This window comes from Crocuta crocuta, unplaced genomic scaffold (assembly GCF_008692635.1).
Source record: "Crocuta crocuta isolate KB4526 unplaced genomic scaffold, BGI_CrCroc_1.0 scaffold25, whole genome shotgun sequence".
Lineage (NCBI taxonomy): Eukaryota > Metazoa > Chordata > Mammalia > Carnivora > Hyaenidae > Crocuta > Crocuta crocuta.
In genome coordinates, this window is record NW_027532015.1 from 18,048,066 (window position 1) to 18,063,567 (window position 15,502).

Genomic DNA, 15,502 nt, shown 5'->3' on the forward strand with positions numbered 1-15,502 from the left:
CAGGGGAGGGTCAGAGAGAGAGGGAGACACAGAACCTGAAGACAACCTCCAGATTCTGAGCTAGCTGTCAGCACGGAGCCCAACACGGGGCCCTAACCCACGAACTGTGAGATTGTGACCTGAGCCGAAGTCAGACACCTAACCAATTGAGCCACCCAGGTGCCCCAAAAAGGTGATTTTATTAAAGTAGGGGGATACGCCCCTTGGTAGAAAGAGCTGCACTGGGGTTGTGATGAGTAACTGACTATATACCACCAGGTTGAGAGGGGTCAGGGATAGAGCAAGTATCTAAGGTATTTTGGAAGCAAGGCTAGCTACTGTTAGGAAAACACCATTTATTACTGTTTAGTAAAACCTCAGTCATGAGACCCTTCAGATGTATATCAGGGGGTCATAAGCTTGGGGTATGATTGCCAGAATGTTTCTTGGGGCAGTTGAGATAAAGGAAGTCTCTAAAGGAATTTTATATGTTAAAGTAGACCTACAGGATCCTGGGGGGTTGGGATAATGTTCATCCAAGACTCCCCTGTGCCCCTAGCAAAGTGTCATCATCGAGGTAGCTGAGCTCCAAGAGGGAGGTCACCCTGCCTGTTTCAAGAACTCGTCAATGGGCTGGAGGCAGTAAGGGAATTTACTTTTTCATTTGCCTTTGTTTCCCACATCACCATGGCAAGTACTTAAACCCCCTTACATCTTGATGAGGGTGATATTAGGGCTCCAGGAAATAGAGTCTATAGGTTTGTGGAGATGAGGCTATGGATAAGATTGCCTTTTTCTTGCAGTTTACTAAGTTATCTGTCAACTGAAGGAGACCCCTGTCCTGTGTGACTGTGATCTCTATCAGGCAACCGTTTGCTTTCTTTCCTTTCCTTCTCCCCGTTCTTGGGCAGCCAGAGATGTCTGAGAAATATCGCTCATATCCCATCTGGTGGTGGCAGGGGCTTCTGTTAGCCTGTACTTTGCCCTCAGCTTGCCGCATGCTCCCTCAACACACTGACTAGGGGCCTTAAGTGATGCCATTTGGGCTTGTGATTTTCTTTTTAACAATTCCCTCCTTTTGATCAGACTTTCAGCTTAACTGAGAGATGTGACCAAAATTTACGGCATTAATGTCACTGCTCTGAAAGTTCTTGAATCTTTCGTTGATTCTTTGCGTGGCATTCACAGGTCATGACTTTATCTCTGTGATATTTGCAGATTGTGAATTTAGGTTTGCGTCCTGTAAGTCAGTCATCCTTGGCTCCTTTGCTGCTGCATTTAAAGCTTTTGAAAGAATATAATGGACCAGGAAGGTTATCTTGATTACTTTAAGTGGGATAATTCCCAATGTTTGGAATACCCTTTGAAGCCATGGTCCCTCTTTCAGGGTCATTGAGCTCAGGAGTCAAGAAAGAATTCTTGAAACATTTTTGGTGCAAAAAGGTGCTTTTATTAAAGCAGGGGACAGGACCCATGGGCAGAAAGAGCTGCACTTGTGATTGTGAGCTGTGACTGATTATATATTTTGGAGTTTAACATATACGGATTTCTGTACATTAAAGAAGACTTACAGGATCCTGGAGGTCTGGCTATCATCAAGCTAAGGTTGCTTTTAGTCTCTAGCAAAGCATTAGCATTAAGCAAATGTGAGTTCCTTGAGGAATGTCACATTCTTCCTGTCTCAAGTATTTATCAATGGGTTGCAAGTTGTAAGGAAATTTAATTTCATTTACATTTTTTTCACCTTTGTTCTCTTCATTATTCCCTTCCCCCACCCCCTCTACCCACCCCCCCAACAATTTTGACCCTTAAATCTTTAAGACTACTGAGGTGGAAGGTCTTATCTTCTGTACTTTTTTCTGTGTAGAGATGTCCCTACCTATGGGTCAGCATTGGTCAGTTGGGGGAATTTATATAAAGGAGTTACGAAAGCAGTGACAGTCAAGTCCAAGGCAGACAACATATATGAATCTCCTTGAGTACAAAGGATCATGTGTCAGCTTGAAGTTATGGAAGTGAAGGAGTCTAGGCACCAGGCAGGGAGACACTGGAAGAGACCACAAATTAAGATTAATATTATTAGAGAAAAAGAAGCCTAATATAAAGAGACCTTTGATAGTCAACTAAAATTTTCCTTTAGTCCAGAAGTTTAAGCAATCATTAAAGGAAAGAGAAGGATTATGTAAAGTGCCACTTTGGGGATTCATATCTTTTAGCAATCTTGTTCCATTTTTGTGATAATCTGAAATATATCTTTTAAAAAATCTGGAATATATACACTACATTCCATTTTGATAATGGCACATGTAACTACTTATGCAGCTGTTAAAACATGCAAGGCCATATAATTTTGTAGAATTGCTTTACACATCGGTGTAATATCAGCATTGAGTAAAGAAATACTGTTTGTGAGTCATTTAGTGCTTTTACAGTTTATTTATTAAGGGCTTCCATATGCCAAATGACATTCCTTAGTCCCATTGATGGAACAAAGATGGACGTTAAGTGATCTTATCAGTGAAGTATTTATTGTGTCCATCATTGTTTTAAATTTGAAGATTAGCCAGGGTTGTGATAGTTTTGATTATACACCCACGAATCCAAGCAAAACTCAAGGGGCAATGACCTATTACCCATCCTGGAGGAAGTCAGGGCCCTAGGTTAGATCCACATAACCACTGGATTCCATTTGGAGCTAGCCATCTAATTCTGCACTACCTTGTCCAATCAGTAGCCTGGAATACGAAGATTTGAGAACATATTTCTAGAGATAGCCATCCCAAATGTCATGTGCTATTTGTCCAGGTATCATATGTATGGTTTCTTTGTTTCTAGTGTAAAATTGCTTTTTGACTGAGTTGTCCAGTGAAGGGGTGTGAGCCATAAATATTCATCCCAGATTTGGTATATATACCATCCTGGGTAAATTGATAAGTAGACTTTTGTAATCTAGGCATTCCTTGATGGGCATTAGCTAGTGGACTTGTGAATTCAATTAAAACCTTGATAGTTTTAGGGTATGAAAAAGTTTGGTTATGACCCGGAAAATTCCAAGTCATACTGATCATGGGCCAAGAAGAAACATTGTGTCTAGTGATAGAATTATCACAATATATGTTAGTGTTAGGATTATGTATTATATCTAAAATATAAGTGTATAAGGAGTGCTAAGCAGTGCCTTGTAAAGAAGAAGCCTATTGGGGTAACCCAGACATGCTCTATATGGGCAAAACTCCACATATCCAACAGTCTGTTTGATTCTGAAGTCCAGTATAATGTCGTGCCCATTGTAGAAAGGAATTGTCTATTAAAATTGGTGAACAGAGAAAAAAGAGAAATTATACAACCTTCATCATTATTTGAGATCTTTTACAAGTCCACAAGAATAAGAAGTGATGTTAGTTTGTTCATTGTTTCCTATGAAGGAGTTACAGGTATTATTCCAGATTTTCGAGTCCAGGAGGAGTGTCCTTTTAATTTTATTGCAGTGGGAGTACATAATATGAACTGACATGGACTTGGAGTTTAGGTCCTCTGCTATGTTTGACTTCCAATCTTTTAAATAAACCATGTCTCTGGGGCTTGCATGGGGTAAACTTTTGGTCATAGTTAAATCAGATTTGGGGAGCATGCACTCAGTATATTTATTAAGTAATTTGTGAATTAAACCAGCCTCACGTGAGTAATTTAATAAAGTATTATAATCATCAACTAACAACAGATCCACTGTAATAAATGGTTTTCTGCATAATAGTTCAAAATGGCTTAGTCCTATAGGCCGTTTTGGAGCAGTCCTCATTCTGAAAGTCCTATCAGTAAGAAAGTAACCCAATTTTCCTGGATCTCCAGTCTAAATTTAGTAAGGTGTTGTTCTAAAGTATGATTAGCATGGGGCACCTGGGTGGCTTTGTTGGTTGAGCATCCAACTCTTGATTTCAGCTCAGGTCATGATTTCAAGGTTTGCAAGATAGAGCTCCGTATCGGGCTCTGCATTAATAGCATGGAGCCTGCTTGGGATTCTCTCTCAACCTCTATCACTCTGTACCACCCTTGCTCATGCTCTCTTTTTCTCTCTTTCAAAAAAAAGAAACCTTAAAAATTTGAGGTATGATTAGCTTTCCCTACCTTTCCAGAGAATTGTGGTGCCAGGCTAAATGTAAACATTATCTAATTTTTAAAGTTCATGCTATTTGTTGAGTTATTTGTGCAATAAAATAAGGGCCATTGTCACTTTGAAGGGATCATGGAGCCTAATCTAGGAACAATGTCTCACAACAGGACCTTGGTCACTTCTGTGGCTTTCAGTTTCACATGGAAAGGCCTTGACTCATCCAGGGAAAGTATCGACAAACACTAGTAGGAACTTCGGCCTTTGCAAGGAGGCATTTGTGTGAAATCAAGCTGCTAGTCCTTTCCTGGGTATGTTCAAGTCTTCAGACTGGTTTGAAAGACTGCACCTTCCAGATTTACGTGTGCACAAAAAATACAGGATCGACAGGCCTATTTCATAATAGTTGTTAAATTTATTCCATCATATAGATATATATTTTTAATGGTTATTTTATTTTTCAGAGAGACAGAGAGAATGTGAGTGGGGAAAGGAGAGAGAGAGAGAGAGAGAGAGAGAGGCACAGAATCTGAAGTAGGCTCAAGGCTCTGAGCTGTCAGCACAGGGCCTGATGTGGGGCTTGAACTCGTGAACCACAAAATTATGGCCTGAGCTGAAGGTCAGACACTTGACCGACTGAGCCACCCAGGTGCCTCAATCATCAAATATATTTTTAATTAAATGTTCTAAAGCATTTTTGCCCAAATGAGTAGCCTGCTGTAAACCTGTATTACTTTTCACCGGTTATTTTTGGGTATGAAGATTTTCCCCTTGTTATTAAGAAGCCAGTCCTGTGTATTCTTTTTTTTTTTAAATATCCTCATTTCTGGACTATGTGAATTTCTTGGTCTGAAGAGACTGGAGTTATGGATTGTATTAGAGTTAACCTGATATATGTTCACTTTGTGCTGCCTGCTTGGCTGCATGGTCTGCCAAATTATTTCCTTTAGATTCTAAATTCATACCCTTATAATGTATTCTAGGTGAAAGACAGTTCCCTCCTTAGGTAGGTGTACAGCCTCAAGAAGGTTGATTATTTCAGGCCCATATTTGATTGGGAAATTATGACTTGATAAAAATCTCCTTTCCTTCCAAATTGCTCCATGGGCATGTAGCATCAGGAAAGCATGTTTAGAGTTAGTATAAATATTAATTTTTAGGGCTTTTGCCAGTTGAAGAGTATGGGTAAGTGTTATTCATTCAGCCTTTTGGGCAGATACCCACTGGAAGGGCTTTTGCCTCAATGGTCTTAATTAAGGTCACTGTAACATATCCAGCCTTTCTCTCTTCCTTATCCATGAAGCTACTGCCATCAGTAAAGTAACCATTGTCTTCATTTTCAATAGGAGAATCTTTTCAGTCTGGTCTGCTAGAATAAACAAGTTTGATAACTTCTAAGAAGTTATGTTCTAGCATAGAAGTATGATGGTCAGGTCCAGGAATCAGGGTAGCTGCGTTTAAAGTTTGACAGGCGTAAGTATTATTTTAGGGTCATCTAAAAGCATAACCTAGTATTTAGTAAGTTGACCTCTTGTTATCCACTGGTGGCCTTTGGTCTCTAGGACACTCTGGGCCTGATGTGAGGTCATCACTGTCAAGAAATGTCCTACAGTAAGTTTTAAAGCTTCTTCTACCCAGAGGGCTGTTGCAGCCACTGCTCGAAGACAAGATGGCCACCCTTGTGCTACATTCTCAACTATCTTCAAAAAATAGCCCACTGGTCTTATTTTATTTCCTAATTTCTTGATAAGAACTCCCAAAGCTTGTCCCTGTTTTCTGCTACACATAAAGGAAAAGCTTTTTCTAAGTTTGGTAAAGCCAAAGCTGGGGCTGACAAAACCTTAGTTTTTAGTGCTCGAAAGGCTGTCTGCTAGGCTTTGGTCCTTAAGTCATACAATGGTATGGTTAAGAGCCCAAATCCAGGAATCCATATGTGGCAAAAACTTCGCATGTCTAGGAAAGTATGGAGTTGCCTCTTTGTATTGGGGGCTCAAGATCTAATATGGCCTTTTTCCTGTCAGTAAACATTGTCCAATGACCTGATGTTAATTCATATCCCATATATTGTGCCTTCTGTTTAGATATTTATGCCTTCTTATGGAAGACACAATACCCCCATCTGCCAATAAATTAAGCAAGGTTATAGAATTACTATCAGACATCTCTTTTGTGGGACTGCAGTTTAGAATATCATCCATGTATTGAATTATTTTTCCTTGAGGGGAGGATATATCACAGAGGTCTTTGCTCAGTGCAGCCCCTGAGAAGGTAAGGACTGTCACTAAACCCCTGCATCAAAACTGTCCACATTAACTGAGCAGCCTGTGGGCTTAAAGGTGAGGTCCATTCAAAAGTAAATAGTGGCTGTGATTTTGCACTCAGAGGGATGTAAAGAAGGCGGCTTTATTTTATTTTTTATTATTTTTTAAATTGTTAACTTATTTTTGAGAAAGAGAGAGAGAGATTGAGAGAACACAGCAGGGGAGGGACAGAGACAGAGGGAGACACAAAAACTGAAACAGGCTCCAGGCGCTGAGCTGTCAGTGCAGGGCCCTATGCAGGGCTCAACCCCACAAACCATCTAAGAATCACCCACGAACCACCCACAAACCACCCATAAACCACTCAGGAACCACCCAGGGACCAAGCTGTCAGCACAGAGACCAACACAGGGCTCAAACCCCACAAACCGGGAAATCACGACCTGAGCCGAAGTTGAATGCTTAACTGACTGAGCAACCCAGGTGTCCCTAAAAAAAGGCAGCTTTTAAATCAAGTATAGTAAGCCAGTTAGTATCACCAAGGGCCTGGGTAAGAATAGTATATGGATTTGGCACTATGGATGAATAGGTAAAATTGCTTCATTTATAGTTCTTATATCTTATACCATTCAATAGTTCCCATTTGGCTTTTTTACTGGTAAAATTGGAGTATTATAAGGAGATTCACAGGGTCTTAAAATATCATGTTTGAGAAACTTAACAGATGTTTGTAACCGGCTTTTGCCTCCAGTTTTATGGGATATTATTTATGAGGTATAGTGGTTGGTCTTTTTAAGGTCACTTTAACTGGTTGGGCTTTAAGATCCCCTCATGGGACCTTGCAATCCCAGACCCGTGGATTTACACCCTTCCAAATATTAGAAGGGATATCAGGGTAAGGTTTTAATTCTCCAAGTGTTAAAGAGAATAAGCCATCCTCTTTAGTAAGAGCAAACTGCTTCCTAGTTTATACATTAAGTCTCATCCAAGAAATGGAGTGGGACAAGACAGAAGGACTAGAAAAACATGAGTAACCAACTGACTTTTCTTTTTGTATTTACAAGTTAAAGGCATTGTCTGATAGCATGTTTTGGTTTCCCCACCTATGCCAACAATTTTATGGTTAGAAATACCAGTAGGGCCTGAGTGCTGAACAAGAAGAGAGTTAAGTGTCTTCTTTGTCAATAAGGAAATTGATAAAATTACCTTACACATCCAGGGTAACCTGGGCCTTAGTCATCCTGATATCAAAGGGAGCCAGACCAGCCTCAGAGCTTCATCATATGAGTTCTTCATATTCTTTCAGTTGTGCAGGAAAGTGGGTTCCTGTCTTCCTCTTTCTCTGGAAACAAGGGTGGCCTCTCTTCCAATGTCCTTCTTTCTCACAAACAGGACATGGCCATAGTAGAGAGCATTTGTTTGGACATTCCTTGCTCCAGTGTCTGATCTGGCCACACCTCTAGCATGGGATCTTACCTGGTCCTTTGTCTGATACCTGCTTTTTCTTTAGCTCCTGGTTAGTCTGGCATTGTGGTGAATCTGTGATAGTGGCAGCCAATATTTGAGCCTGTATTTCTCCCTGCAATTTAGCTCTCCATTACTTTTCCTGTCTTAAAACCATACTGCAATTATGAAAAACTCCAGTAGCCCTACCCCAAGAAGCAAGAAAAGTCTCATATACACAACTTAACCTTACACCTAAAGGAGCTAAAAAAGGAACAGCAAATCAGACCTAAACTCAGCAGAAAGGAAATAATAAGATTAGAGTGGAAATAAATGATATAGAAACAAAAACAATAACAAAAACCCAATAGAACAGATCAGTGAAACCAGGAGCTAGTTATTTGAAAGAGTTAATAAAATTGATAAACACCTAACCAGACTATCAAAAAGGAATGAGAAAGGATCCAAATAAATAAAATCATGAGTGAAAAAGGAGAGATCACAAGCAATACCAATAATAAGAAAATATTATGAAAAATTACATGCTAACAAATTGGGCAATCTGGAAGAAATGGATAAATTCCAAGAAACATATAAATTCCCCAAACAGGAAGAAATAGAAAGTTTGAACAGATCCATTACCAGCAAAGAAAGTGAATCAGTAATTAAAAATTTCCCAAGAAGCAAAAATTCAGACCAGATGGTCTCCCAGAGGAATTCTACCAGACATTTAAAGAATGTTCCAAAAATCAAACTGTTCTGAAAAGTAGAAATGGAAGGAAAACCTTTGTTCCAAACTCATTATAAGAGGCCAGTTTTACTTGATTTCAGAGCCAGACAAAGCAAAGCAGGAGGCATCATGATTCCAGAATTTAAGCTATATTACAAAGACAGTATGGCACTGGCACAAAAACAGACACATAGATAAGGGAACAGAATAGAAAACCCAGAAATGGACCCACAACTATATGGTCAACTAATCTTTGACGAAGCTGGAAGGAATATTCAATGGAAGTCATCTGCGAAAAGTGAAAGTTTGACTTCATCTTTGCCAGTTCTGATGCCTTTTATTTCATTTTGTTGTTTGATTGCTGATGCCGGGACTTCCAGGGCTGTGTTAAACAACAGTGGTGAGAGTGCACAGAAAGAGAAATCAAGAACCTGATCCCATTCACATTTGCACCAAAAAACCATAAAATACCTAGAAATAAACATAACCAAAGATGTAAAAGATCTGTATGCTAAAAACTATAGAAAACTTATGAAGGAAATTGAAGAAGACACAAAGAAATGGGAAAACATTCCATGCTCATGGATTGGAAGAATATTGTTAAAATGTCAGTACTACCAAAGCAATCTACACATTCAATGCAATCCCAATCAAAATTGCATCAGCCTTCATCTCAAAGCTAGAACAAACTATCCTAAAATTTGTATGGAGCCACAAAAGACCCTGAATAGCCAAGGTAATATTGAAGAAGAAAACCAAAACGGGAGGCATCACAATCCCAGACTTTAGCTTCTACCACAAAGCAGTAATCATCAAGACAGTATGGTATTGGCACAAAAAGAGACACATAGACCAATGGAATAGAATAGAGAACCTTGAATTGGACCCGAAAGTGTACAGCCAACTAATCTTTGACAAAGCAGGAAAGAGTATCCAATGGAAAAAATACAGCCTCTTTAACAGATGGTGCTGGGAGAACTGGACAGCAACATGCAGAAGAATGAAACTAGATCATTTTCTCACACCATACACAAAAATAAACTCAAAATGGATGAAGGACCTGAATGTGAGACAGGAAACCATCAAAACCCTAGCGGAGAAAGCAGGAACCAACCTCCTCGACCTCAGCTGCAGCAATTTCTTACTCAACACATCTCCAAAAGCAAGGGAATCAAGAGCAAAAATGAACTATTGGGACCTCATCAAGATAAAAAGCTACACAGCAAAAGAAACAATTAATAAAACTAGTAAGCAACCTACGGAATGGGAAAAGATAGTTGTAAATGACATATCCATTTTACAAAGGGCTAGTATCCAAAATCTATAAGGAACTCAGCAAACTCCACACCTGAAAAACAAATAATCCAGTGAAGAAATGGGCAGAAGACATGAACAGACAGGTATACTTCAAGTGGGAAACACAGTTTTTATCAGCACCCCACCCACATCCCATATCTTCAGCTTGTCTGGAAAACATATATATAATCACAAAGACATATTGATAACTCATGCTAAGTGACAATTGAATGAAGTCTAGCTGCAGGTGTTCAACGAGTCTACAGGGAGATGTCTGAGGACACTGGAGACAAAATTACTTCTTTTAGAATTATGGGTCCGACACGTTAGACATTTTGGTAGACTGTCTTTGCAATTTTATGGAGGTTTTCCCACTAATGACTATTTATAATTTGAGTCATCTTAAATGCACTACAGTGGTTGAAGGAACGCAAAAATTTTAAAAATGGGGTTTGTCGAGGACCTGGCAAAAATGAAACAAGCATCTTGGGTTTCCCATGGCCTCAACTATTCATTTAATTTATAGCCATTGCTTATCTGCCTCCATTTCTCTGATTCAGAAGCAGACTGTTGCCATGTTAGAGGGACATCAGGATAGCAAAAGTCTGGCAAAGAGGTACCATCAGAAGCAGAATGGTCCTCATCCAAATGTGCTACAGTCATTATAGATTCTGTTGCTGCAGCCTTGTCATGGAAGGCAGCTTGATCACATATTGAAAGTTCTTTCCAAAGATTTCTTTTTCATAAACCTTTTTTAATTTTCTTTTTTTAAACTCAGATTTGTCCTATGTTTTCCCTCTTTAAAAAAACAGTCTCACTTTAGGAGAAAATTACTTGATTTTCCCTCAACAAAAATATATCTCTGCATCTCACAATTTTTTCTTACCAAAAACATCCATCTTACTTTCTTTGCACACAAAGTTTTTTCCCTTATTATTTCCAATGATCTAATAAGTTACACTTATTAGAATTTTTAAGCTTTAGAAACCTTAATTTCTAATGAAAATTTAGCAGTAATTGTAAACTGTCTGTTTTTTCACAATTCTCTAGATTTGCACGTTTATGAATATATCTCATAATTTTTAGAAGCATATGCCTTTTTAAATTTTCCAGTGGAACATGAACAGATCAGGACATCTTTTAGTTTCTCTGCAACTAGAAGTCAAAATTACATAAACCTATGTTTAGTGATTAATGTTTTAGTATTTTGTTTTATTTGGAAGTGATCTAGATATTTAATGAATTTATGTATGTATGCATACATATATGTATGTATGTAAATATGCTCCATGACCAGCATGGAGATCAATGCAGAGCTTGAACTCATGACTCTGAGACCAAGACTTGAGGTGAGATCAAGAGTCAGACACTTAATGGACTGAGCTACCCAGGTGCTTCAATATTTAACAAATTTAACTTAACTCATCATTTAACTTAACTCAGCAAAATTTTAAGGTTCTAGGTTCCCAATAAGATATAGAAAAACTATTTAAAATGTTAGTTTTACTTGTTCTTAACAATTTATGCTTAGGTTACTCATAAAAACTTTGCGATACATTAAAGTCAATCAGTCTTCCAAGTTATTTTTCTTTCTCATTAATTATTTTATTTTATTTTTTATTCTTTGAGAGAGGGAGAGCACAATCAGGGAGAGGGGCAGAGCAAGAGTGAGAGATAATCTTAAGCAGGTTTCATGCTCAACATGGAGCCTGGCATGGTGCTTGATCCCATGACCATGGGATCATGACCTAAGCTGAAACCAAGAGTCTGATGCACACCCAACTGAGCCACCCAGGTGCTCCTCCAAGCTAATTCTCTTTTAAATATTCTGTAACAGGGATAATATTGACTTATAGGACTTTAAGTAAACCTAGGCAGAATAAAAGTTTTTTATTTCATTGCTGATAAATCTAAAGACATGTTTATTTTAATGAAACCAACAACCTTAAACAAGCTTTCATATTGAATAGTTTTCTGGATCACATGAAATTGAAAAAAAAACATTTGGGTTAGTTTCTATCTTTTTGAGAGGTCTAGAATAGTCAGTCCTTATTAGCACTTGTCTTCAAACCAACTAAATAGAACTCTTTTGAAAATTAATGGAGATTTTTAACATTTGTACTTGTTCGTAGAATTAATCTTAAGAAAGCTGTGCTAGAGTCTGGTCACAAGGGCCTTTTTAGCAGTTAATTTTAATGTTTTTTCTTTTTTCTTTTTTTTGAGAGAGAGAGAATCCCAAGCAGGCTCCACTTTCTCAGTGCAGAGCCTGACATGGGATACCAACTGACAAACCGTGAGATCATGACCTGAGTCGAAATCAAGAGCTGGACACTTAACCAACTGAGCCACCCTGGAGCACTGGCAGTTTATTTTTTTAAATACTTTTCATTTTTCCTTCTTTTTTTCCCCCTTCAGTCTCAGGTAATTTTGGGCTATGTTTGCATTGCAAAGACATAAGATGTATAACATCAAGGGGAAGGAAAAAAAAGTGAGTTCTTCCAAGAAGGATTTTGATTTTCTAAGGCCAATAATTTACAGGGTTTTTCAGATAAACAAGGGAAGTTTTGGGATTGGAAAAGAATAGGTGAATTTTGAACTGCCTGTAGACTGACTTTTGTTTTGTAAAAGATTTATAAGATAAGAACGTTGTTTTCAATTCCTCAAAGAATTGGGTTATAAATTAAATAACATTATAGGTTAATCCATCTATCTTATGACATTATCCTCTTTTTTTGCTTTCCCTCTGGGTACATAGTTTTGTTGTTTTTTTAATTCCAGTATAATTAGCATACAGTATTATATTTGTTTCATGTGTACAGTACGGCGATTCAACAAATCTATACATTACTTATTGCTCATCGTGATAAGTGTACTCTCAATCCCCCTGATCTATTTCACCCATCACTCCACACAGTTCCCCTCTGGTAACCATAAGTTTGTTCATAGTCTATATTTATGAGTCTGTTTTTTGTTTTTTGGAGATTTTTTTTTTGCTGTTCTTTAGGTCTCTTTTTTCTTCGTTAGTTTGTTTTGTTTCTTAAATTCCACATGAGTGAAATCACATACTATTTGTCTTTCTCTATTTCAGTTAGCATTATACCCTGTGGATTCATCCATTTTGCTGCAAATGTCATTCTTTTTTATGGCTGAGTAACATTCATTGTTCAGCGATCAACGGGCACTTGGGTTGCCTCCATAACTTGGCTATTGTAAATAATGCTGCTTGGGTACATAGTTTTAATTGTAAATATTTCTGGCAGTATTGAATAACATCTCATGGGTGTCCAACAGGCCCCCAAAGAGAGTGCAAAGGATACTATCTTCCTCAAACCCAGAGTCACTCCCACAGACAGTCAAAAGAAAAAAACAACTTGTACGTAACAGGCAGGCAGAAAGCCAAGCCTACTTATGCAAAATGAGACAAGTAAGAAGGCAATTCCTATCCCTTGGAGATAAAAGAACAATACACAACGGATTTGCATTTGGAAATGAAGGGACAACAGTGAGAATTTCTTTTTCTCCCTGGACGGGGCACCACAGAGATTCAGAAGAACTGATTCTGGTAAGAATTTTCATCTTTCACTGGCTTTTGACAGTTTTTCCAGGAACCCCTCTGAAGGCTCTGGTATCCACCAGAGTTTCCCTTTAGCTGTTTAAGGAAAGAATGTAGCAGTTAACCAGAAAATTCCTGTTTCTTCAACTCTGGGAGGATACGGGAGTGTCTGTAAAAGCATTAAATTGGCAGACTTTTGCTTACAATTAGGTAGTCTTTCTAGAGTGGGAAAACAATTTAGACAGAGGATTAGTAGAATGAGTACACAGAGGAGGGTTGAGGTGAACCATAAGAGTTACATCAGTCTAATTGTTGTTGTAGGTAGTCAGGGAGCAAGAATTTCCCATTCCTTTCAGGACCCATCTAGCCAGATTAGGAATCAAACTGACAGGAGACAAATTAATAGGAGAAAATCAAATTTAATTTTGTATGTACTGGGAATTCACATACACATGGAAATTCCAAAGATAGTCGGGCAAAATGAGGTATGTATGTCACTGTGAAGTAAGGAGAAGAGCGTGGGCTCTGGGACTTTAGAGGGAAGAAACGCAACTCACGGGGAGATAAGAAAGAGTAAAGGGTTGGTAAACAAATGTTTGCAGACCTCTAAAAAATGTGAGACATACAACACTTTGATTAAACAAGTCTTGCTAGGTTTCTTCCTGTCTGCCACACCTAGTTCATATCAAAACATAGTTACCTATGGTGATAGCTCTCTGCCTGGAGCAGATCCTCTATCTAGATTCCTTTTAGGCAGTTGTGGAGAAGGTAAAGAGCTTTTCCTGAATCTGCTGGGATTTGATTACTTTCTTTTGGTCAAATTTTTATTAAATTCTAGTTAGCTAACATATAGTGTATTATTGGCTTCAGGAGTAGACTTTAGTGATTCATCACATACAATACCCAGTGCTCATCCCAACAAGTGCCCTCCTTACTACCCATCCCCAAACTAGCCTATCCCATGGAACCCCTCCCCTCCAGCAACCCTTGGTTTATTCTCTAAAGCTAAGAGCATCTAAGGTTTGTCTCCCCCTTTCTCTTTTTTTTCCTCCTTCCTCTATGTTCATTTGTCTTGTTTCTTAAATTCCACATGGGGTGAAATCATATGGTATTTGTCTTTCTCTGACTGACTTATTCCACTTAGCATAATACACTCTAGCTCCATCCACATCATTGCAAATAGCAAGATTTCTTTTTTTTTTTTTATAGCTGAATAATATTCCATTGTATATGTATATACCACATCTTCTTTATCCATCATCAGTCAATGGACATTTGGTCTCTTTCCGTAGTTTGGCTATTGTTGATAATGCTGTTATAAATATCAGGGTCGTGTACCCTTTTGAATCTATATTTCTGTATCCTTTGGGTAAATATTTCATAGTGCAATTGCTGGATCATAGAGTAGTTCTATTTTTAGTTTCTTAAGGAACCTCCATAAGGTTTTCCATACTGCACCATGTTTGCATTCCCACCAACAACGTAACAGGGTTCCCTTTATCCACATTCATGGCAACACCTGTTGTTTCTTGCGGTGTTAGTTTTAGCCATTATGTCAGGTGTGAGGTGGTATCTCATCATGGCTTCTATTTGTATTTCCCTGATGATGAGTGACGTTGAGCATCTTTTCATGTATCTGTTAGCCATCTGGATGTCTTCTTTGTTGTTGTTTTTTTAAATATTTATTTATTTATTTTTGAGAGAGAGACAGAGCATGAGTGAGGGAAGGGGCAGAGAGAGACACCCACACCCACACAGAATCTGAAGCAGGCTCCAGGTTCTGAGCTGTCAGCAACAGAGCCTGATGTGGGGCTCAAACCCATGAGCCATGAGATCACGACCTGAGCTGAAGTCAGACGGTTAACCGACTGAGCCAGCCAGGAGCTCCTGGATGTCTTCTTTGGAAGAATGTCTATTCATGTCTTAACTGGGCTGTTTGTCTTTTGGGTGTTGAGTTTGGTAAGTTCTTTATAGATTGATACTTAATCAGATATGTCATTTGCAAATATCTTCTCCCATTCCATAGGCTGCCTTTTAATTATGTTGATTGTTTCCTTCACTGTGCAGAGGCTTTTTATTTTAATGAAGGCCCAGCAGATCATGTCTGCTTTTGTTTCCCTTTGCCTCCGGGA

At 38.5% G+C, this 15,502-nt stretch overlaps 1 protein-coding gene across 6 annotated transcripts in view; it reads left to right on the forward strand.

Moving 5' to 3' along the window:
- The window catches only part of VNN1 (vanin 1), a 64,823-nt gene that overhangs the window by 1,870 nt on the left and 47,451 nt on the right, over positions 1-15,502 (forward strand). For 5 of the 6 annotated variants that reach the window (XR_013338113.1, XM_077776138.1, XM_077776133.1 and 2 more), the window contains exon 2: positions 13,109-13,379. The exons of the other annotated variant lie outside the window; for it this stretch is intronic. The gene's annotated coding sequence lies outside the window, so the exon portion shown is untranslated. The remainder of the gene's footprint in view (positions 1-13,108; positions 13,380-15,502) is intronic. 6 annotated transcript variants of the gene reach the window in all.